Below are 23,652 nucleotides of genomic sequence, written 5' to 3' on the forward strand. Positions count from 1 at the left end.
TATTTTGGATAAACGCCCAGAAGACAGAGTGTGAGTGGGGGAAGGGAAGAGGGAGAGAGAATCCCAAGAAGGCTCCACCCCCAGTGCAGAGCCCGATGCAGGGCTAATTCTCATCACCATGAGACCATGGCCTAAGCCAAAATCAAAAGTCATACACTTAACCCACTGAGCCACTCAGGCCCCCCTAGTTTTAATTTCTCAAGGAACCTCCATACTATTTTCCACAGTGGCTTCACCATTTTACCTTTCCAACAACAGTGCACAAGGGTTCTGGTTTCTCCACCTCCTCACCAGCCTTAATGTTTTTTTATCTAGATAAAAAATCATTTCATACTTTCAGGTCTTAAGATTAGGTGTTCAATCCATTTTGAGTCAATTTTTGCATATGGAATAACATGAGGGTCCAATTTCATTCTTTTGCATATGGATATATAGTTTTCTCAACAGTATTTATTGAAGAGACTGTCCTTCCTCTACTATGTATTCATAGTACCCTGTTGAATTTCAGTTAATCATATGTGCATGGGTTTATTTTTGGGTTCTTTATTTCATTCTACTGATCTATATGTCTATCTTTATACTAGTACCATATTGTTTTAATTATTGTTGTTATGTAATATATTTTGAACTCGGGAAGTGTGATACCTCTAGCTTTGTTCTTTTTCAAGATTGTTTTGGCTATTCAGGGTCTCTTGTGGTTCCATATAAATTGTAAGGTTTTTTTTCTACTTCTGTAAAACATGTCCTTGGAATTTTGTTTTTTTTGTTTTTTTCTATACTAAATTTTTATTTTTAAAAAATTTTTTTTTACAAATAGTTTATTGTCAAATTAATTTCCACATAACACCCAGTGCTCATCNGGCATCTAACCGGATTTCCCAGCTACAGTTAAATAGCCGTGTGTTCAACAGCAGTGCTGGTTGAAGAGCATAGAGAAAGAGAGAGAAGACAGGGCGTGGCTGAGGCAAAATTGGAAATAGAATGAACAGGCAGAAGGGACACGAAGCTTTTTTCAAAGAGGTAAAGGGTAGACTATGGTTGGATAGGTGAGCGAAGGATGCTGGAATTATCCAGAGAAACTATATAGTCTAAAGCTGGTGACCAGAAGTAATCAGGTCAGTGCTCTGCGGAAAAAAAGAAAAAAAGAAAAAAAACAAAAAACAAAACAAACAAACAAAAAAAAACAAACAAAAAACAAAAAAAAGGGGGGGGAAAGGGAGAAGGGCAGCTCTCAAGCAGGAATGGGCGTGGTGTGATCCAATGAGTCAGGCGGGACCTCTGCCTGGAGGTTGTAGGGAGGAGAGTGGTGGCGCTCCACCTCGCTTTTATAGGCGTGTAAACTTCCTGGGCCAGTGGCTCAGTCAGTTTGTTGCGCTTTTCAACCCAGGCCAGTCCCAGCCTCCAAATCCTAGGCCAAGCACCCCGCTGAAATTGCCTCAGGCGATCCCCTGGCTTCCCCCTCAGGGTGATTGCAATCTTCCAGGCTAGCTCTGGGGGTGGAGCCAGAAGCCTCTGCTCCTTTCTCCTCCGGGTGGGGCTGGGGGGCCTGGGCGGGGCGGGGGGCTTTGTCTGCCAGCGCGCTGAGCCCGCTGGAGTGAGGAAATCAAGTTCCCTCTGTGTCTCAATCACCCAAAACACGAACTCGAGGTCACATCTGCCAGTTTTTAGTGCTTTGCCTTCCCTCTAGAGTTCCAGCCAGCTAGAAGCACGGCCTCCGGGGCCTGCGCGCCTCCTCAGGGGTCCAAGCCCGCCTCGAGGGTAATGGCTGCAGGCGCGCAGCCTCTCCCAGCCAGCCAGGAGCCCGCACAAGGAAGCAAATCAGAGCGCAGCCCCTCCTGGGCGACTTGGAGCGTGGAGGGGCCTGACGCGCAGGTATTTTGTGCGCAAAGATTTTCTACACCCCGAGCGGCGGTTTTTCTGTTTCGGACTCTCTTTTTCCCCTCTCACTCCCCACAGAGGGGGGTGGCCCGTCTCTCCAGTCTCCAATTCAGGCCCGACATTTTTACTTCCCCAGTTCGCACTCACGTTAGAAGGCTTTCTCAGTGGAGTCTGCGTCCTTTCTCTCCCAATCTCTTGGGTGTGGTACGGTTTCTGATGGCTTCAGATCTTTTCCGTGTGGTGCCTGGGCGCGAGTGCAGGTACGGAGCTCCCTACTTCTCCGCCATCTTGCCTATACTCGTCCTTGGAATTTTGATAGGAATTGCATTGAATCTGTCAATTGTTTTGGTAGTTCGAGCATTTTAATAGCATTAAGTCATAAAAGCATAAGCACAACATATTTTCTCATTTCTGTATTTTAAAATGTCATTAATCAATGTTTTAGTTTTCAGTGTACAAGTCTTTCGTCTCGGTTAAATTTTTTTCTAAATATTTTCTTGCTATTAGAAATGGGACTGTTTATTAATTTCCTTTTCAGAACTCCCATAAGACTACCAGCACATTCCTCAGCAGAAACCTTGCAGGTCAGAAGGGAGTTGTATAATATATTTAAAGTGCTGGCAGAAAAACAAAAACAAAAAAACAAAACCCCTGCACCAATAGTAGTATACCCAGCAAAACTCTCCTTCAAATATAAAAGAGAGATAAAGACTTTCCCAGACAAACAAAAGCTGAGGAAGTTCATCACCACTAGGACTGCCTCAGAAGAAATGCTAAACGGAGTTCTCCAACTTGAGATAAAAGGATGCTGAACAGAAACATGAAGCATATGAAAGCATTAAACTCACTGGTAAAGGTAAATACATATACAATTACAGAATACTGTTAATACTGTAATGGTGGTAAGCAAATCATTAGTATAAAAGCTAATAGAAAATTATTTTAAATAACTGTAAGTATTAAAATATGCTAAATAGATACACAATATGAAAAGATGTCAATTGTGACATTAATAACACAGAGAGGAGAAGTAAAAGCAGAGCATTATTATATGCAGTCGAAGTTATCAGCTTAAAATAGACTGTTACATGATGTTTTACGTAAATTCCATGGTAACCACAAAGCAAATATCTGTTTTTAAGAGAATTTGTATTTAATAATTTAAAAATTATGATTTGCCACCTTTGAATTCATATAGCATGTGCTATCTACACTTATAACTTGGTATTTAGAATGTAGCACATGTCATTACCAGTTTGCTTGCTTATTTGTTCCTGATGGCTCACCTGTCATTTATACCCTAAGCTTCTTAAAAGCAGGACCATGTCTTATATGTCCCCATACACCTCAGCTTCATGTGAAATCCCTTAAGTCTTGTAGCCATTTGCTTTAGTTACACCCTACAGATCAAGAAGAACAAAGTTTTGCTCAAAGCAAAGATTAAGAGAATGCAGTTAATTATAGAAATACATATGTCTTGGACCTAGAAAACGGCTGACATCTCACTACCAAGCCTTTTCATATCTTTTCTCAATAGTTTTAAATATTCTTTCACTATATCTGTTTTCTCGCCAGAATTACCCCTACTTGTCCATAGGTCACACTTAAGATTTTAAACTGTCAGCTTCCATTTTTGTTTTGTTTTGTTTTTGAGAGCGAGCGAGCGAGAGAGCACATTCGTGATCATGCAGGGGAGGGGTAGAGGAAGAGAGAGAGGGTTTTAAGCAGTCTCCATGCTCAGTGAGGAGGCCAACTCAGGACTTGATCCCAAGGCCCTGGGATCTTGACCTGAGCTGAAATTAAGAGTCAGACATTTAACTGACTGAGCCACCCAGGCACCCTTAGGAAATCTTTCTTGAACTGCCCAGATTAACTTAGTGCTGCCACTGTACCCTGTTGATTCTCTGTCAAAGCACTTAGGACATCTTTTTAAAAAATAATTGTCTCTTCAGTTGTTGGCTCCATGAAGTCAGAACTGTGTCTGTGTTGCTATTAGATTCCAATGCCCAACATAGTGTAATAGGTACCCAGCTAAGTTTTGCTGGGTAAGTGGTATCTCCTGGTTTCTTTTCCCTCTGCAACATACACTATTTTCCTCCTGCTACCAACTAACCTAACCTTTTCATCCTTTCCCTATAGTTTTTTACTGAAGTCACTATGTGCTGCCTTATAAAATCGACCTTGCCAGTATCCCGATTCTTCCTCTGCTGCCTACAACCCCCACAGTCTCCTTTCACTCTGACCCTTCCTCATGACTCTTCTTTACCTATAATCTCATTTTTGGATCCTTACTCTAACAATTTCCCAAGGAATATTCTAGATAAGAGTCTGGTTTGTCTATCTCCTTTTCTCATCAGGCTAGATTATGGAATTTTTACATGTAGCTAACAGCAGGGGCAAGGTGACAGAGCATCAAATATGACTGCCTATGCCCCCCCCGCCTTTTGGCAGGAGGCATATTTTCTTTGAAAGTGTTATGAGTCTAACAATCATCATAACTGATTCCGAGACCTAACTATATTATATGTTTTGCTAGTTGGTTTCTAAAAATGCATTGTCTGAAATATTAAGAAATCAGATATTTTATCCTCACAGCATACACTCTGCCTTGCACTGCCTTCCTTTAGCACCTTAGAAAACTGGCACAGAGAATTTGACTGACTAACTAATGATGGCCCAGTTAGTCAGGAACCAGTTTACTATGATGGGGCAGGGGTCTTAATCCTGGGCTCTTGCCATCTGGGACCTCTTCCATGTTCACAGTCAGGTTCTTTTTCACTTCTCTGTTCCCAGAATACCTATCCAAGTGAGCCCCAGAAGAGTTTCACTACCATACACTTCAAGGGAGGATAAGGAACAAATGGAGAAGAATGGAGATTACTGATTGAGAGTCTTAAATATTTGGCTTCAGATGTCTGTGGTTAGCCTCAAGTAATACAATCCAATTCTTCCTACTCCCTTTGCTCTCAATAATGAATAACCAAGACTATTAAAATTGAACAGAAATTTCTTTGCATTTATTTTTCTTTTGACCATGAAAAGTCTCATTGGGGTGTTGCCATGGAGACCATGATGTCATAAGCAACACAATGTACTGCACTGAAACCCCAGAGAATCAAACACAGGGCTTGATGGAAGCAATTTCTGTGCTGGTTTATTGCACTTAACAAGAAAATGGAAACTTGAGAGAGAAAAACATTTCTAAACACTGCACACCGCTGGGGGTCAGTTGATGTGGTCACTGAAAACTCCACAGAAGAAAGTGCGTCTACACTCCAGACACACTAAGAGGTCAGAGTGAGGGGGTGAACAGAGTGTGTGAGTAAGCTGGCTACACTTCGGACAGACTGTGCCCAAGCTGAGAATGGTCCAGTTTCAGCTTGCATATCAAGATCTCTAGACTGAACTTTTCAATAACATTGAAAATTCACTGTGGGATTTAATAGAAATAAGGAACTCTTAGACTAAGTAAATCAAAATAGCGGTGCTTAGCAGAGTTTTATATGCATGGGACCGCATGAGCTATGGTGTTCTTCAATGTCAAATGTTGGACACTGTTCCATGCACTTTCCAACTCCAATTCCCTTCCTTTAACTCAGGCCTCTCCACCCAAGCTATTTTCTGGCTCACCATCAGAGGTGTTTTTGTTTGTTTGGTTGATTTGGGTTTTTGTTTTTCTTCTCCAGTCATCATACAAACCACAACTTTCCACAGAAGAAAAAAACAAACCAAACCCAACAAAAAACATAACCCTAAAGGAAAAAGAAGGATAAAGAAATGAAAGGGACCTGAGGACAGACCATGGTAAGTGATAGAATTGAAGAGCTGCAGACTTGGTTACTAAAATAGTGTTGAAAAAGATAGATGTATATGATGAGTAGGTATGTACCTGTCAAGGAATCAGCATGTTCCTGATATATTCTGAGATTATCTCAGATATATGGAGAGGTGCTAACTTTCAACTTAAGAGTTTCAACATCTTTTGAGTTCCTGAAATTCTACATGGAAGGGATTTTAAAACACACGAGGTGATATCAAAGCAGGTTTGTTATATAAAGAACTCCTTTTTTCAAGACATATTCATTTCTTATCTGTATTTTTTTGGGGGGGAGGTTAAATTCATATAGCATGAAATTTATCATTTTTAGAATTTATTTCTGAGAGAGAGAGACAGCGTGAGCAGGGGAGGGTCACAGAGAGGAGATGCAGAATCTGAAACCATCTCCAGCCTCTGAGCTAGCTGTCAGCACAGAGCCCAATGTGGGGTTCAAATCCACCAACTATGTGATCATGACCTGAGCCAAAGTCGGACGCTTAACTGACTGAGCCACCCAGATGCCCCAAGATTTATCATTTTTAGGTGAACAATTCACTAACATTTAGCACATTCACAGTTTTGTATAAACACCACTCCCCCACTTATTTCCAAAACATTTTTATTACCACAAAATAAAGCCTTGTATCTATTAAGCTGTTACTCCCCAATCCTCCCTCCCTCCAGCCCCTGGCAACTATCAATCTATTTTCTGTTTCTATGTATTTACCTTTTCTGGATATGTCACATAAATGAAAGCATACAGTATGTAACCTTTTCTGTCTGGCATCTTTTACTTAGCATAATATTTTTGAGGTTCTTCTTCGTTGTAGCATAACATCAGCACCTCATTCTTTTTGTGGCTGAATAATAGTTCATTGTAGGTACAAACCACAATTTGTCCAGCCACTCATTTGGTTTGTTTCTACTTTTTAGCTATTATGAATAGCGGTGCTATGAACGTTCATGTACAAGTATTTGAGTATCTGTTTTTTTGTTCTATGGGCATATACCTAGAAGTGGACCATCCAAATGGGTATAGAATAGTAATTCGTTGTAGTTTTGATTTGCATATCCTTAATGAGTAATGATGTTGATCATCTTTTCATGGGTGTGTTAGTCATTTGTATGTCTTTTTTGGAGAAATGTCTATTCATATTCTCTTATCTTATTGAAGTTCTACCTTACCTGCTTGGCTTTTCTTAAATCTCTATTAAGCATCTAGAGTAAGATATTTCCTTGTCATCTCCTCTTCCCACATCCTTTTAGCTTTTTTCTTTAATAACTTGGTAACTGGTCTCTAACCATGCAAAGAGTAGAAAACAATCAGCAAAATAGTTCTTGGGTGTGCCCTTAGCAAGGAAAGAAATGATTCTACTACTGTCTCCTGTTTGGGTTCCTGTGCAAGCCATTCAGCCATGTTCAAATCCCTGCTATCTGGGCATCTTTCTTATTAGATGAGGTCACATAAACTCAGTTTCAGTTTCTACACCATTGAATACTGGTGCTAGTTTTAATAGAAAAATTCTCCAATTGGACAATGAGGTAATGGAGGTCAGAGAATCAATAGTTATTTACCTAAAATTATGTAACTGTTACAAGCAGGCTAGGACTAGAATCCAGGCCTCCTAATTCCTTTATCTGTGTTTATTTTACTGCACATCTCTGCCTCCATCCTGCATGAGGAAGGGCAGGAAAAGTCTTCACTGAGGAGTGCTGGTAAAAAGTGAGAAAAACTCTAAACAAGAAATATCTTTCATGTCATTATTTTTCACGAGTTACTGGCAGGGGGCAAGAGGTGACAGTGAGGATTAAACAGAATTTTTGCAGTTTTGTGGGTTTTCCCTTGGAATGCCTTGATGAATTCCAGCTGTTTCATCATCTGAGCATGTTGAGCTTTTTTTTTTTTCTTTTCTGCTCACTGTTTATTGCATGCATACAACATAGAAGGGAATGTTGTATTCGCTTGCCCCACTGCCTTCACTGGAGTTAAACTAATAATTTCTCATTGCAAATATGGTGCATGTGGGTGGTACTTTCTGCCAGCAGAAACTTGTAGCAGTAAAACACAGGACAGGCCATAGGGAAGCATTCAGAAATATGGTTTCCCTTCTTCTCTTTTCTGCACTGCAGAAGGCAAGATGGCTACCCTGTGAGGGGGCGTGGCCTATGCAATTGCTGCCTGGGAGGCCCTTGTCCCGTCAGCATCCACTATGAGTAAGGCCTAAGAAGAGCACAGGCTTAGGAGTGAAATAAGTGAGGTCAGTGTTTGAATCTCAACTGTGCTAGTGACTAGGCATTTGACGCGGGACAAGTAACTCAAACTCCATGAGCTTCACTTTTCTGACCTATAAAAAGGGAATGGCAATATGTATCCTCTCTTATAAAAATAAGATTAGATATCGTTAAGTAAAATATTAACCATCTACTGTACTGTGTCTAGAACAGTATATCCACCATAAGTGGTAATTTGGCTTCCACTTCCTTTCATTTTAGCCCTTGACTGCCTGACCAGCCTGAGTAGAGAGCATACCTGAGCTCTAAGTAAGTGACTCACAAGGTATGGCCGGCATCGTTTGAACCACAGGAGAGCAGCCTCTCCCTAGGATGGCCTGAGTCCAGAAACAGCTACTTCCTAGGTCTCAGCTGCCATCACCCATCAGGAAAATTGACTAAACCAACCCTTCCCTTGCCCAGACTCACTTTATTCAGAGTCCCATTGGACTTGTGAACTGTTTTTCACTCCACTGGTGATGGAAAACGTTTACCTTTGTCAGATAAGTGAAAACCTACCTACCAATAATAAGGTCGGGAGAGTTTCCCCAATTGCATTCCATGGTTTAGTATTTAACTCTAGATTTTATATTACTCTGTATCTTAACTTCAGGATTCCCATCTCATCACCTTCAATTAGACTGTAAACCCGCTAGAAGGAAGAGATGTCTTACATTACAATATTTTCACTTTGTGCCTAGCACAGTGTATTCAGGAATTGATCTTTTAATTCACTGAGAGCCAATTTAGCTCAAACTAAAACCCAAACTAAAGAATTCATTGGATAGGAGCAAAAGCTTGAAGTTGAAGCTGCACAGATAGGTTTGGTCCAAATAGGTAAGTCTGGATAGGTTTTTAACTATAGGTGATGGAATACCTTTAAGGAGTTAAATGAGAAGAAACAGTACTTACTGAAATCTTGGCAACCCACAAGTTTCCCCACAGAACTTCAGAGCTACCTGTCTATGTCCTTGATTTGCCATAAGCTCATTAGTTAGACTGGTTATCATTTTAGGCATAAGCACCTTAGCCTTAAGCTGTTGGAAACCAAGAACCATATCCTTTTGATCTTTGCACCCTGCATGTCTAGTGTAGTACTGGCTACATTCTAATTGCTCAATGAATGTGGTAGTTTATGGTGATTGGTATATTCTATTCTTGAGGTTGAGGTGACATTGAGATGTCCACCAGAGCTTGAAAATAAGCCTTCTCTCTGAAGGTTACAGCAATACATTGACTCTTAATGGATATGATGTTATCTCTAAAAAACACTTTGTAAAACATTATGTTCTGTAGGCAAAAGATCAGCGACAGGAAAGTGAATGACTGCATTCATAGAAAAAAAAGAAAAACCCTAAAGTCTAATCAATGTTATTATTTTTATTGGTTTTAAAGAGAGAATGTATAGACACAAGATGGTGCATGGGGAGCCTAGAAAGAGGAAGGCCAGAGTGAGATCTTGTTAGTGTTAGTCCCACATTGTTCTGAGTGGAGAAACTGAAGGGCCACTGGAATATTCTTTGACATGGTGGTGTCACCATTCTTTGAGCTGCCCCAGGGCCTGGACTACAGCATCTCAGTTTTTCCCACTTAGCTGTCAGTTCCATGCAGGAAGAGGCTGTCTAGTTTATCATGGTGTCCTCAGTATCTATCATGATGCCTGGCACCTGACATGTACTCAAATATTTATTGAATTAATGAATATTTCTTATTTTTTAAATATTAAAACTTTACTCTCCTTTAGGGTAATTTGAAATTAAAACTAAATTATATACATAACTAGAATCGAATCTAAATAATTACAAATTGAATATGTTCTTTCAATATTATGCATCCTGCCTCCTCCTGGAAAGCCTTACTTGCTGTCCCAGGAGGGCAGCCCTCTCCCTCCCCTTTCCAAATGCCACTACAGGTCCTTTGGTTTGGGAACCGCCAGTTTGTGTCTGCCTGCTTTCCTCTGAACCTTTATTCATTAAGGGATCTCTGGATCATTACAGTATTTTGTCGTTTCTAAGAGGTGATGTATATGTTTCCATGCTTTTATGTTTATGACATTTGGAAGTGCCCTCTTATGTGAATATTTAATGTGGTGCTGGTTTTTCAAAATATGGCCATTTTCCTCAAGGTAATTAAGCCATGGCTTAATCTAATTGTCAGTAACATTAAAAAATTACAGCAATATAATAACACAGTTACTTTTGTACTACCAGGAACAGGGGGCATAGATGATAGTTCTATAAAATTCAGAAATTGGAAAGAAATTGTTACTTTGTAAATGGATAGTTCAAATTCCGATTTACATATCCACCTCTGAGAGTTCTATTATCTTTAATGTTTATTTATTTTTGAGAGAGAGAGATAGAGTGTGAGTAGGGGAGGGGCAGAGATAGAGGAAGACACAGAATCCAAGCTGGCTCCAGGCTCTGAGCTGCCAGCACGGAGCCTGAGGTGGGGCTTGAACTCATGAACCCTGAGATCATGACCTGAGCCGAAGTTGTACGCTCAATTGACTGAGCCACCCAGGTGCCCTTGAGAGTTCTGTTATCTTGATTAGACCCCTGGGAGCTGGTCCAATCTGAGGCACTGAGCAAACTGAGTTCCTAGTGACACAGTCTGTACCCCCCCCCCCCCCCCCCACTGACCTTCTCTGGGCACTCAGGCTTCTTCCTCTCTTTTAGCTGCCTTCTGTAACCAAAGCATGGTAATTTGATTTGGGCCTAAAACTCTTCTATCATAAGTAGGCAAAATAATAGATATTCCCAGGGCCATCATTCTGGAGTATAAGGGGAGACTAAAATCAACAATATCATACTTTTTTCCTCAAAATCTTTTCAATGAATATCCAAACCACGCCCTCCTACTCAAAATAAACCATCTCCAAATATGCCGCCATCTGCCACCTGCTTCATCTACATTTCTGCCTGGTTCCTGACGCCAGCTCACCAACGTTATACCCCCAACTGCTCCTATGTTATCTAGGTGCCAATACTGTCCCATGGAGAATGCACATGCCACCTTCACTAGGAAATGTTTCCTCAGGATCCAGAGACCACAGAGCAATACATAGTAATTTGCTTCCTTTTAGGTTCATACGGGGACTCTCAGTGTCACAGTTTTTATTTCACTCACTCCTAATTCTTGAATCCCCCTTCTAAAAACTGTCAAACTCAGCTGAAAAGTACAGTCCTAGGATTCTGTCTCCTCATCCCCTGAAGCTCCCTGCCTTGGTTAGGATGCAGGCTGAGCTGCTGTCACCAAGAAACAATGGTGGCTTAAATAGGATACACGTTTATTCCTGTCATTGCATAATGAAGTAGGCAGTTCTGTCACCTTGGAATCCTGGGTTCATATCAGGGTCCCAGGCATTTGCTCCACTTGTTACCATCAACTCACCTTTGGGAGAGAGTGTGAATAGAGTCATGGTGGCCAGTCAGTCCCTTCCCTCCTCAGTACAAAGCTTGTGCATCCTGACTTTGTACCCAATCAAGCAAGTTCCCTCCCCATATATTATAACACCAGAATAGTTAAACGCCAGCTATTATTCTCTAAGAAGTGGAGACACTTTTATAGCTTTGTCCCTGATGTATTGTCACTGCCCTCTACCCCATCCAGTTCTCATTCGTCAAACAAAGAGATGCCTGGAAGTCCCATATACTTAAAGGTGCTCAGATTAATCTGAATTAGGCAAATCTCCATATCATCCACTTAAAAGTAATGAGAATTAGAGTGGAATAAGACACATACGAGGAACATTCACTTTATTTATTATTCATTTATTTGTATGACAGAAGCTCTGTCCTTCGCACTGGGCATACTGGTGAAGTAGGCAGGCATGGGTTCTGTGCTGGACATCTCCATTCACTCTCCACTTTTCTCCACCCTCCCTTCTGCCAGATGACATCGGTGGGCCTCCTCGTCCTTGGGTTCCCAGCAGAAATTTGGAGATAGAGGGGAGAGTGAAGTAGGGGATATCTATGACCCTAGTTCTCTTCCTGTGGAGTCAGCGTGAGTTGGCATGTCCTTCAATCAAAGTGGAATTCTGCTCAGGAGGTTCCCGTGCACATGATTCTTTCCTCCAGCTTCAGTGACTGCTCCCTTCTCTGAAGGGGTGAGAGAAGGGAACCCCAAGTTCTAATGTATAAATAAGGTGATTGCATCATCTAAGATCTCTAACATTTCTTCCATCTCAAACACTTCCCAGCTCTAATGTTCTATGATTCTCTACAAGAAAGTTATCACGAATATATGGTATTTCCTGAGAAGCAATAGAGCACATTTTGGTAAAACAAAATAGTCACTATTTGGACAGCCCTGTATGGTCTTTGAAGGCATTTCTTCCAATTGTTACCAACTCATATGACCCTGAGGCACAGCAATATTTATTATGTTCCTTTTACAAGTGAGGAAAGCTTCTAGCAACCTTTCCTAAGACAGTGCTCCTTTCAGAATGTTTTCTACATGTCATCAGAGTGACCTTTCTAAAAATAAAGTCTGCCCCTATCTCTTACTCAAAACTTTCAATGGCTCCCTATTGCTTACATAATAAGGTATAAGCACCTTATCAAGTCATGTAAGGCCCTACTGACTCCCCAACCTCATAACCCACTGCTCCCTCCTTATACTCTGTGGCTCAGCAACCCTGACCCATTTGCAATCCCCTCCACACATTCTGTTGTAGGAAGAGAGCGGGAAAAGAGAGGTGTTACTGGGAACAAAAGTAAAAAGCACTTGAGATTGAGGAAGAACTCAAGAGGGTCAAGAAAGATCTGAATGAGAATGCTTTGATAGTTAGAGGGCACCAAGGACTTTAGAGAGAGCAGCTCTGGGAGGAATGAAACAGAAATGGGGAGTGGGGACAGCATGGTTAAAGAGAAAGCCAGGGTAGAAGGCAGAACTTTTTTTTTTTTTTTTACAAATAGTTTATTGTCAAATTAGTTTCCACATAACACCCAGTGCTCATCCCCACGAGTGCCCTCCTCCATGCCCATCCCCCCTCCCCCCACATCCATCAGTCCTCAGTTTTTGTCAGCATTCAAGAGTCTCTCACGGTTTGCCTCTCTCCCTTTCCCTCACCATTTCCCCCCTTCTTCTCCCTCTTGTTCCTCCGTTAAGTTCCTCCTAATCCTCCTATACGTGCAAACATATGATATCTGTCCTTCTCTGCCTGACTTATTTCGCTCAGCATAACACCCTCAAGGTCCATCCATGTTGCTACACATGGCCAGATTTCATTGTTTCTCATTAGAAGGCAGAACTTTTTAAGTTACAAGTTTAGGATCATATTGATAGGTTGACAGGGAAAAACAACAGAGAGGGTACAGTGGCAATACAGGCAAGAGAAAAGGCATCTTTATGAGCAAGTTCATTGCCCTCATAAAGCTGTCTTTGAGCAGCCCTGCCACATAACTCCAAACTAGGTGAGGGGCATTGCTTCTTCCACAGGACACTGTGTACACCCTGTCATAGCTCTATCATACCAAATTAAAATTCTCTGTTTGTGGATTTCCTCATCTCATATCCTGTAAGCCACTTCAATGAGTTTATTGTTGCTGCCATTATAAATGCCTGTAAACTTGGGGCACCTGGGTGGCTCAGTCAGTTGAGTGCACAACTTCGGCTCAGGTCATGATCTCAAGGTTCATGAGTTTGAGCCCCACATTGGGTTCTGTGCTGACAGCTCAGAGCCTGGAGCCTGCTTGGATTCTGTGTCTCCCTCTCTCTCTGTCCCTCCCCCAGTCGTGCTTTGTCTCAAAAATAAACAAACATTAAAAATAAATTTTAAAAACAAATGCCTGTAAACTTAGTGGCTTAAAACAACAAAAATGTATTATCTCACAGTACTGGGTATCAGAAGTTCAATATGTGTCTTATGGGTGTAAAATCAAGGTGTTGGTAAAACTGTGTTCCTTCTGGAGGCTCTAGGAGTGAATCCATTTCCCTCTCTTTTCCAGTTTCTAGAGGCTGCCCCCATTTCTTGAGTTAGGTCCCCTTCCTCAAAACACTCAGACCTCTGCTTCCATTATCACATCACCTTCTCTCTGGCTCTGATTATTGCCTCCCTCTTTCTCTTACAAGGACCCTTGTGATTACAGTAGACCCAGCAGATAATTCATGATAACCTTATCTTAAGATCTTTAATGTAACCACACCTACAAAATCTCTTGCCAGGCAAGGTAACATATTCACAGGCTGGGAGGATTAGGATGTGGAATTTTGGGGTGCCTTCATTCTGTTTACCACACCCTTCAAGGGTGTGTATTAGTCATTCCTGTATCCCAAATACCTAGATAATAGAATGTTCTCAATAAACGTCAGTCATCTTTTCTGACTACACTTTATACAGTGCCTTCACGTATCCTTCTATTCAGTTTGTACAGCTACCTACTGAAGGGAAAATATTGTTATTTAGGGGAAAGTATACTAGATTAGAAATAAGAGATCTAGGGGCGCCTGGGTGGCTCAATCCATTAAGTGTCTGACTTCGACTCAGGTCATGATCTTACAGTCCGTGGGTTCAAGCCCCGCGTCGGGCTCTGTGCTGACAGCTCAGAGCCTGGAGCCTGCTTCAGATTCTGTGTCTCCCTCTTTCTCTGCCCCTCCCCCGCTTTCTCTCTGTCTCTCAAAATAAAAAAAATAAAGATGTAAAAAAAAAAAAAAAAGAAATAAGAGATCTAGGTTATTAGTCTCAGGGTCCCCATTTCCAAATGGGCAAACTGAGGCCCAGACTGTTAAATTACTATGTCATACCCAAGTGGTAAAGCCAGGATCGAAGCCCACTTTCTTGTCATCTTAGTGCACTATTTTATAAGCCTAGAAGCAGGCTGTTTTACTATGCTGTGAAGGCAGGTCAAGATCCTGACCAGCATCTTATACCAGCTAAGGGGATTAGATGGAGTGGGTATTTGTAGCAGTCTTAACTTCTCCAGAGGTTAGGTAGGCATTTACTTAATCAGTAACCCTAAAGAACTTACACTTTGTTCTTACTGAGTAATTTTCCTTTTACCTCATTTGATTTCCAGCTGTTTATTTCCAAAGGAAAGAATAATCCATGAACTTTTGGACCTTATGGTGCCAAACATAGGCCACACTTCCCTGTATTGTACTGTTTGTGTGATTCTTGACATTGGCACAAGCCTCCATCCAGATGAAGCTGTTTTATATCCTCCCTGGAAATTTACTCTGGTGCTCAGGCTGCCTGGGGTTCGTTGTGTTGGTCTGCAGACAGGAACTCTGGCTGAGGTCACCATTGCATTTTCCAGCTCTTTAAAGCTTTGAAGGCATAATTGCCGATCTTCCCATACCCGCATATCCTCCCAGACAAAATTCCCACCTTTGCTCCTTCTTTCTTTCTCATTGCAAATCCACTTTGAAGTTTGAGTATTCCAGGAAATCCACTCAATCCCATCCTAAACCAACAAGTAGATGACATTTAAACCAGGTACCTGAGACCACTTATTTTTCTATCAATATACATTACTCTAGTCCTCAAACGTTTCCAAACTTCAGTTTATCCTGCTTTTAATAGCACACTCTACTGTTAACTATTCTCCAATGCCTAACAATTTCAAATGTTTAGGATCATCTGCAAATATTTTTGTCATTGTGATCTTTGGTTTTAATTTCATATCCTCTCTACAAATTTGTACTTTTCCCTCCTGCATTTTTTTGTCTTATTATCCTACTTTCCATCTACTCCCTTTCCAAAGTTGGGAAATGATTTGATTCTTTTTGTCATCTCTATAGTGAATGTTGTTTTGTCTGCTAAACATCTCATCTCTTTTTTCCCCTTTACAGGTAACCGCTTTTTGGAGGTAACTGCTTTTACCTCCCTCAAAACACAGCGTGATTCTGGGGAGCTGCCAGTATCGTTCCCCACACACACGCAAACAGATGCATACATATACACACACCACCTGCCACAGGAGTGGCCAAGTGACCTGGGCCAGGCCAGGTATAGTCCAGTTACAGCAAAGTGATAGGCTCATGACCTTAGTGGAGCAAATCTGATTCATTCACTGTGATTTATATGCATTGAAGCAGGGTGGAAAAGGTCCATCTGTTCCTCTATGGTCACTGAACTGGGAAGATTTTCCTTAAGCCTGGAGCAATGAATAAATCATGTGAGCTACCTTGGCCATTTGCATGGAGAAAATCTATCTACCATAGGAGAGAAGAGCACCACCAGGCAAAGGGGAGCAGAGACAGTAGAGAAGCAAAGAGAGAATCCTGGTATCCAGCTGACCTGAAAGCCAGTTGTACTTCATTCTTTCTAGCTTCATGAACCAATGAATCCTATGTTTCTTTAAGTTAATTTTGCTACTATAATCAAAAAGTTCTCAACTAATACAATGGTTTATCCCCACTCCTCCTTGTTTTCTTTTGTTGTATTCAGAATGTTTCATACAAACTTTATTTCTTCTTTACAGTTAATCTTATATCCTAAATCATTGTTAACCAACTCACAATCCCCCCAAACCAATAGTGGATAAAATAAAACTGCAACTTTCTGGAGCATCAACAACCCAAAGATATGCCCATTTCCAAGATTGAGATGTGCCTTCCTGGAAAACACAACCTCTAATTCAGTTCTGAACATTATGGTATGCAGCATACCTTGAATACTAAGGAATGTTACAATGATTTATGTACAGAAAAACTCTAGCTCTCCTAACTGGAGTTCTCTGGAGCCATTAGACTTTTGTAATAGCTCCAAGTGCAAAAATGTCCAAGACACTTAAAAAGAGAAAAGCAATAGGTTCTCAGTGGTAGAGAAGCAATTTCTAAAACCTAGATGAAGGAACCAAATGAAGGAAACAGAATTCTAGAGAGTTAAATTCCTCCCATGGCTATGAAATGGAGGAAAAGACTCATTAGATGGCAATATCTATATATCTCATTATCGAAGAAATGTGAATAAAGTGAGAGAAAATGTAAGAGGCTAGAAAGAAGGAAAGCAGAGAAAAGGAAAGAGGGTGACAAATGTGAATTAATATGGAAGGCATGAAAGAGATGGACTTTAGGGGCAGTGACCCCACAGGTGAGCAGTTGCTTCTCTGGCACCATGAGAAGGCCCATTGGGGAGGATAGTTAAGAACTTGGGCAAGGGGAAAGGAGTCAAAGGAGAGTGCCAGCATAACATAGGAGACCATAGGAGATGGGGTTGGAAAACAGGAGAAGCCACAGCCACCTGCCCTATACCCCATACTCATTGAAACAACCTGGGACCTCATCAAAGGCACAACACCTGGCATATGGCTTAGTAGTCAGTGGAGGTGTTCTCTGTTCACTGCATCAAGGTAGAACTAAGACTTAACAGTAACTGCTGGCACCATACTGTAAGCAAAAATTTGGCATCTTAGTGAAGTTATTCCTTGATTTAAGTTTCATTATTTTAATGAAAGAGAAAATGCACAAATCTACAACGTATTTGATGATCTTATAAAAGAAACTAGACTATGTTCCCAGCTGCTCTAACTAGTACTGGATCACAGTGTTTGCTTGTTTGGTTGTCTGCACAGCTATTGGGAGAGTGGGAGGGAGTTTAGGAATGGGGATAAGGGGCATAGGCGAAGTCACTGTTATGAGAAAAAGGTAACTCCTGAAGGCCTGTTGAGAAAATTACTCAAGACAGGATTTCCCCTCTGATAGGCAATGAGCGGTGGATGGTGGCGGTGGGAGGAGGGGGGGGTGCGGTCCAGGAATAGCAATATCTGGTGGAAAAGCTTAAGCTCGTCCTTTCTTCCTTCTGTTTGTACTTCCCAAGCCATCAGTCACTTTTGTTAACCTCATCAATGTTTTGGGGAATTAAGGATAGAGGCTCGTTCCATACAGTGACAAATCAGTGCAAGGAAAAAACAGCACTGATCTTGAGACTTTTATGGCAAGAGATGCTCAGAGCAGAGAGAAGTCATCTGGAACAGAATGATCAGCTGAGGGGGAAGCCACACAAGGATAGATTTGTGGGGTATGTAGGCATTCTTTGGGGATTCTCAGGAATATGTAGGGCCGAGTGATGTAAAATACTGCATTTTTCTGGGCCTATGGAAAGGATGCTTACATCATCATCATCATTAATTATTCAGAGTGAAAGACACTTCAAGGTTACAGAACTTGAGGATGTAAAATTTTCACTGAAAAGCAAGAAGTATGTATGCTATAAAACATACAAGTTGATCAGGACAACACTGTTTATTTACCTGCTGTGATGTTGGTAATCTGAAGAGGCAACTTTGGCGATTCATCCAACCCTGCACAGATATAGTAAAGATGCACCTTTCATAAAACCAAAGAATTCACACATTTTCTCTAGTTTCCAGCCATACATTCTAATTATTCTACTTCTGGTATAATGCTCAATAAAAAATCATAATGTTTTCCGAATAATTGGAGTTGACATAGTCAGGTACATTTATACAAGGGCTAATTTTCATGTCTCCAACCAAAGTATGGCAAACCAAGCCTAAATATAGTTAGAGAAAAAAAATTATTCAATCTCATCTCACCAGAGAAGCTGTAAGTGGAAAAAAAGTATTTTCAAGATGTTTTCACTATCAGTGATGCAAAAAAAAAAAAAAAAGCCAGAGAAAAAAATTAATTGCACTCACATAAGAAAACATCTCTGCATAGCTCACTAAAGTATATGATGATTTTCTACCATATTGATGTTATTGTGATAAAATAAGGCATCGCATGACTAATTAGAATTATAAGGGTCACTGGTCACACCTGAAGTGTATGATGTCATTCCTAAACTCAATCGAATAGGTAAGAGGCAAGTCTGGAAATATGGAATCCAGAACAAATCTGGAGATTCTTCTATAACAATAGGATGGCAGAGATTTTGCCTTAAAAAAAAAAAAGCTATTAAGGAACCCATTGATTTTTAGGAGTTTTGTGATTTCTTGGAATGAAGATTACATTTCTTAGTCACCTTTGTGACTAGATATAACCAACCATATGACCAAGTTTTGGCCAATGGGATGCAAACGAATCTGTAAAGTGTCCAACAAGGGAGAAGGGATGATTTTCTCTTCTTTTTTTTCTTTCTGTTGGCTGGTATGTTCTGTTTCTGTTCTGTGGTATAACTGGGGCTCCAGCAGACATCTTGGAATATACACAGTGTCCCTAAGAGACAGCAGAGAGGTCAACTAGAAGAAGCCAGAGGTTCTAACAAATTTATACCAATTCTGAATGCTGATCTCCAGAGTTTCTATATGAAATAATGAAATAATGAAATATTCTAAGTTAAGGGCTCATATTTGAGCCTTCTGCCAGAAGACACAGATCCCAGTTCTCACATATCTGAGGGGAAAAGTAAACTGCTGTCTCTTTCCTGGTCTGGGCTTTGAAAGATGTAGATTTCTAAGAAAGTGTTTATTGGGTGACACATTTAAAAACTGATAATCAACTCATGGAGTTGAGCCAGGTCCCAGAAAGTTACAGACGGAGGTCAATCATTTCTACATCTCTGGGGTACACATGGAATGGGACAGATCCTACAAGACCCTGTAACAATTATACCTTGGAGGCCAGATTGTTTAGATTCTTCCTATGTAGGATCCTTCCAACTCTCCGTTATTATTTCCCTGCTTTTATCCTTTACCAGGTAACAGAGTTTAGTTTGATTTGGTTTCCTTTTCCTCAAGCCTGTGTCCAGCCTGAGAGGACTTAAGGAAAGTAGCTTTATCCATGTTTAGGACAAAATGTAAAGAAGGAGGACCTCCTGTCAGGCCTTTGTGGAGGTAGCAGTCGAAATAAGTAAGAAACACCTAAATGAGTGGTTCTACCCCCGGCCCCAAACCAGCAACATCTTTTTGGAACAAATATTTCATAACCCTCCCTCTGCTACCTTAAAATAAAATTTAGAGGGAATATAACTAACCTACATGTATGAATAAAGAAATTAACATAGCTCCCAAACTATAATATAAAAGAATTAAAAAGAATAAAGCAATGCTCTTTTTGTTCTATGTAAATGTACAAGTGTGATCACAGTAGAAAAAAATGTCCCCCCACATTTCCAAGTGTTCCCCAGGGAAATGCTACCTTGGAAGGTGATAAAACTCTGGGGTCAGAATAATGTCTCATTCATTCCTACAGGAGCTTCTCCTTCCAGGGACAATACTGAAGGTGTTGGTGGTTTTATTTTATTAAGAAATGTAGCATATTCTTATATTAGTATTACTTCAAATGTGTTCTTTAGCAAGCAAATTTCCTATTAATAGGTGTTATGTCTATAGTCTAAACATATAGTCTAATAGTTTAGCAAACATTGGTTTAAGCAAATCAGAATTTTTTTTTCTAATTCTAGGACATTTCTAGTGACATTTCCTGAAGATGTCACTGTGTGCTGTGCATCTAATTCCCAAATGTATTTCATCAGAGAATCCTCTTTCACTGAAACATCTTAAGTCGAGCTTTTCATGGTAAAGTCTTCAGAAAACACTGCCTCACAGCCTGTCAAAGAAGGCATCACCAGAGAAAAAGGAGGCCCTTCTGGAGGATCCAAAGTCCACACATGGAAGAACAGACTTCACTGAACTAATACAATTTTCAGGAAAGTGGCCAGAGCAGGCTGCCCTACAAGTCCCAAGTTTGCCATGTTCACCTGAATTTCATGAGAAGGAAATAAATAGGTAAAAACGAATCTGACATCAGAGTCAATTTCAGGAAAGCACAATTTTAATGCTATAGTGGTTTTGACACGTATTTACATCCAGATTTCATACTGCGTGCACCTATAGCAATTTTAACAAGACACCACAGAAATTATCTATTCTTAATGTTGTCAGTGAGGCATTAAAAAATGATATATGTTGCTTGATATCTTTAAAGAGTGGGTTTCACAAGTAATATTCATAATTCATATCATTTCTGAAATTCCTATTTTGTGTGGGAACATTTTTATAATTATTGCTTCATTTCACCCACAGAACACACTTATGAGCTGCCATTGGTCCTATCTTACACATAAAGAATCTGTAGCTCAGGTAAGTGCCAATGTCACAGAATTTTCTAATGTTTATTTATTTTTGAGAGAGAGACAGAGACAGACACAGAGTGTAAGTTGGGGAGGGGCAGAGAGACACACACACACAGAATCTGAAGCAGGCTTCAGGCTCTGAGCTGTCAGCACAGAGCCCAACAAGGGGCATGAATCCATGAACTGTGAGATCATAACCTGAGCCAAAGTCAGACAGTTAACCTACTGAGCCGTCCAGACATCCCTACAGAATTTTTTAGTTGCAAAACTTGGACTCAACCTGGGTCTAGCCTGCTCTAAAGCCCATGTTTTTTCCATCACCTCCCTTAATTAAGGGAAAATTTTAGAATGTTTTCCATTTTGAAAACAATAGTTACAGCAAATTACAAGTCAGCCATTAGCTACCAGGAAAACAGCCGTCATGACTACCTGGATCACTGATTCCTTGAAGATGCCGTAGCGTGTGTTTCAGTGCACATATTTTAACTGATGAACCTCCACAGAATTGCTAAAAGTTTATAAGGGTTAAAAGATGATCATGTTTTTCTTCCTCCCTCGGTGTCACCTGGTTTAACTTCAAGGTGTGTTCTTTGAAAACCACTTGTTTCCAGTGACTCATTTTGAAATCACTGATTTCATCTTCCTGGTTCTTTGCAAAGCCAGGAAGAGAGATCAACACCACATTGTTTTCACCTTCAAACACGTTTACCCTGTAACCGGTAGAATCCAGAACTGTCATTGTTAATTCGTTGAATAATATGCTCTTCTTTCATCTTTTCACGAGAGCAGAAATTCATTCTCAAAACAGGGTGTCTTGCTCACCATCTGTTTCATCCAATGGCAACATGCAGGATTCACCTACTCAGTCCACACATATTCACTGAACACCTACTTTGTTCCAGACATTGTTCTGCATTGTGAGAGTGCCGTAGCAAGACAAGCTAGATCGTTTCTCTTTATACTCTAATAACAAACATACAGATAAAACTTGGCCTCTCCAGATAAGTGAAAGGGTCTATGAAGGAAAGAAAAGGAGGTGGTGTACCACAGTGGGCTTGAGGTGAAAGCTTTCCTTAGATTTAGGCAGCCTTTCTGAAGAAGTAACATTTGAGCTGAGATCAGAATAATAATAAGACAGAAATGAGGTGATTTGGAGGAAGGGAGTTGGAGGTGGAAAGAGGAGCCTTAAAATAAGAATAAAACTTTGGAGCGTGAGAAACAGAAAGGAGTCAGGTGCACCTAGAAAGTGGCAAGAGAAAAGAAAAATAGTAGGTGAGATCAGAAATGTTAACAGGGTCCAGAGCCCATAATAGAGAATGTGGATTTTATCCTAGGTGCAGCAAAAAAGACATTAAAGGATTTTGAGGCTGAATTGTTGATTCTAGTTTGGCAAAAATGGAGCAGCAAAGCCAGTTAGGCCACAGACACATGAAAAGATACCCAATATCACTTATCATCAGGGAAATGTAAATCAAAACTACAATGAAATATCACCTTCCACCTGTCAGAATGGCTAAAATCAAAAACACAAGAAACAACAGGTGTTGGCGAGGATGTAGAGAAAGAGGAAGCCTCTTGCACTATTTGAGGGGAATGCAAACTGGTGCAGCCACTCTGGAAAACAGTATGCAGGTTCCTCAAAAAGTTAAAAATAGAACTACTCTATGATCCAGCGATCTCACTGGCAGGTATTAATTATCCAAAGAATACAAAAATAACAATTCGAAGAGAGACATACACCCCAATGTTTATGACAGCAGCATTTTCTAGAATAGCCAAATTAGGGAAATATCCTAAGTGTCTATGGACTGATGAATGGATAAAGAAGTGGTATATATACAAAATGGAATATTACTCAACCATAAAAAAGAATGAAATCTTAACATTTGCAGTGACATGGATGGATCCAGAGAGTATTAAGCTAAGCGAAATAAGTCTGTCAGAGGAAGACCAATACCATATGATTTCACTTACATGTGGAATTTAAGAAACAAAACAAACAAGCAAAGAGGAAAAAAGGGAGACCAATCAAGAAACAAACTCTTTTCTTTTCTTTCTTTCTTTTAGAGAGAGAGAGGGAGGCACAGAGGCAGAGAGAGAATCTTAAGCAGGCTCCACACTAAGAGGACTTGATCCCACAACCATGGTCATGACCTAAGCTGAAATCAAGAGTCTGACGCTCAATCAACTAAGCTGACTCTTCTAGAGAACAAACTAATGGTTACCAGAGGCGCAGTGGGAGGAGAGGAGAAATACTTGATGGGGATTAGCATGCATTTGTCATGATGAGCACTGGGGGTCGTACAGAAATGTTGAATCACTATATGTATCCCTGAAACTAATATTACACTCTATGTTAACTAACTGGAATTTAAATAAANCAATTGCATAGTTCATGTGAGAAATAATAATGCTTGGATTGGGTAGTTCAGTGAACATGGAAGGAGGGAAAGTCTCGCAGGGTAGAACTGCCAGAATTGGCTGATAGATTACATGCAGGAAGTGAGAAGGGTTTCTAGAACCTTGCCTAAACAACCGGATTGGTACTGGTGGCGCCTTCTGAACTGGCAAAGAGTAGAAGAGGCTTGGATTTGGGGGAGGGATTGAAAATGCCACGTGCATTTGCACATGTTAACTCTGAGATCCCTTTTAGTCATCTAGCAGAGATGTCAAGGAGGCCGCTGAGTATACAAGAGGTCAGAGG

At 40.6% G+C, this 23,652-nt stretch overlaps 1 long non-coding RNA gene across 9 annotated transcripts in view; it reads left to right on the forward strand.

Annotated features, from left to right (window-relative positions):
* Positions 1–1,721: 1,721 nt before the first annotated feature.
* The window catches only part of LOC144244597 (uncharacterized), an 80,022-nt gene continuing 58,091 nt past the window's right edge, over positions 1,722–23,652 (forward strand). For 4 of the 9 annotated variants that reach the window (XR_013338988.1, XR_013338992.1, XR_013338990.1 and 1 more), the window contains exons 1-5: positions 4,985–5,169; positions 5,565–5,682; positions 11,861–12,113; positions 20,277–20,601; positions 20,899–20,955. This is a non-coding gene — a long non-coding RNA (uncharacterized LOC144244597). Of the gene's footprint in view, positions 1,873–2,416; positions 2,735–4,984; positions 5,170–5,564; positions 5,683–8,188; positions 8,237–11,860; positions 12,114–20,276; positions 20,602–20,898; positions 20,956–23,015; positions 23,308–23,652 lie in introns of those variants that run through there. The other 5 variants (XR_013338996.1, XR_013338989.1, XR_013338995.1 and 2 more) reach the window with 5 other exon arrangements.

The sequence above is a fragment of the Crocuta crocuta genome, unplaced genomic scaffold, assembly GCF_008692635.1.
Source record: "Crocuta crocuta isolate KB4526 unplaced genomic scaffold, BGI_CrCroc_1.0 scaffold98, whole genome shotgun sequence".
In the NCBI taxonomy this organism is placed as follows: Eukaryota; Metazoa; Chordata; class Mammalia; order Carnivora; family Hyaenidae; genus Crocuta; species Crocuta crocuta.